At 40.8% G+C, this 1,557-nt stretch overlaps 1 pseudogene; it reads left to right on the top strand.

Moving 5' to 3' along the window:
- The window catches only part of LOC102772265, a 1,552-nt pseudogene extending 664 nt beyond the window's left edge, over positions 1 to 888 (top strand).
- The last annotated feature ends 669 nt before the right edge of the window (positions 889 to 1,557 follow it).

Genomic DNA, 1,557 nt, shown 5'->3' on the forward strand with positions numbered 1-1,557 from the left:
GGGGGATTTTTCCCTGGAGTTAGGGATTAACAGGACTAAAGAAGGGAATAAATCAGTAAAACCCCTTAACTAAGTGCCAAGTGTGTAGTTAATCACCTAACTACTATGAACAATCACGCTTAAACTACATAATCTTTACTTAGGGTAATCACCTTCAGTCACTTCCTTGTAGCTTATCAGTAGAGCAGTAGAATAGTGACCTTGGAATAGCCCTTATAATGGAACACAGAGGTTAACCTAGACAAGATTAAAATCAACAGAACTAGATAGAGACAGGATTATGGAAATGAAACTAGGAACTGTAGGAGGTTTCCCGAAACATACCATGATGTAATTATAGAGGCATGCTTATCGGGTCAAATAGTATAAATATAGATGTAGCAGGATAATAAAAAAAAGAACCTGACCATGCTGACCAACTGGACGCTGCCTCCGTGTCCTTCATTCTTTGCCGACTCCGTCCTCACCTTAGAGAACCCCTGGACCTGGGGACGGACCCCAACAGAACATGACCCGCTAAAGCAGCCTTTTCCTCGGAGGGGCTTATGCTGACTAATCCACACAACCATGTACACTGTCAGCAGTTCGCTGAGGTGAAACACACCCAAGGTCGACTGAATACCTTGAACTTTCAAGAAAGTGTTCTGCACAGGCATTGGCACTGAGCAGCAGCAATGTGAGAGCTTTGTTTGAACTTTACATCTGAGCAAGTCATATTGCTTCTAACCCAAAAGCAAGTGCAAACGCAGAAAAGAACAATATGCTAGTTGGGCAGCTCGTCAAATAAACAGAGCTTATCAGTTTGCAGGTTGAAGGAAGAAGGAAACCCCATGCTCTCCAAAGGCCGTTGAAGACATGTTGGAAACATGGCAGATTGCCCAGCCGTAAGGTTTCCAAACCTCTTTCCCGTTACCTTTCACAACTGCACAATTGATCTTACTGGCCTGTGTCTTATTTACTGAATGCCCATGCTATTGACATACTAATTTTCTGTTCAGGCAGTTGTAAGGGATGTGTTTATATGAACCTAAAAATGCCTCATATTGCTGAACAGCAAGATGGGGGAAGTACATGGAAGAAAGTTTTAAGAAGAGTCTTGTTGATTGTACACCATTCTCTTCAGATCACACACATATAACTGCTTTTGAACTATAATCTGATGTAGAAATAACCTCATTAAACAAACCATAATAATTTATTTGAAAACATAAATAGCCGAAACCGGTTTGGCTCAGTGGATTGAGCGTCGGCCTGCGCACTGAAAGGTTCCAGGTTTGATTCCGGTCAAGGGCATGTACCTGGGTTGCGGGCACATACCCAGGAGGGGCTGTGTAGGAGGCAGCTGATTGATGTTTCTCTCTCATCGATGTTTCTAACTCTCTATTTCTCTCCCTTTCTCTCTGTAAAAAAATCAATAAAATATATTAAAAAAACATAAATAAAGTATTTTACCCATAAGACAGGTACAACAATGCAAAAAACATTCATTGATAAGAGTTGGAATAAGTTGAACTTATTCATTCAGATGGCTAAGCCTTTTATTAATTTTTAGAGAAG

Source organism: Myotis davidii, unplaced genomic scaffold (genome assembly GCF_000327345.1).
Source record: "Myotis davidii unplaced genomic scaffold, ASM32734v1 scaffold1369, whole genome shotgun sequence".
In the NCBI taxonomy this organism is placed as follows: Eukaryota; Metazoa; Chordata; class Mammalia; order Chiroptera; family Vespertilionidae; genus Myotis; species Myotis davidii.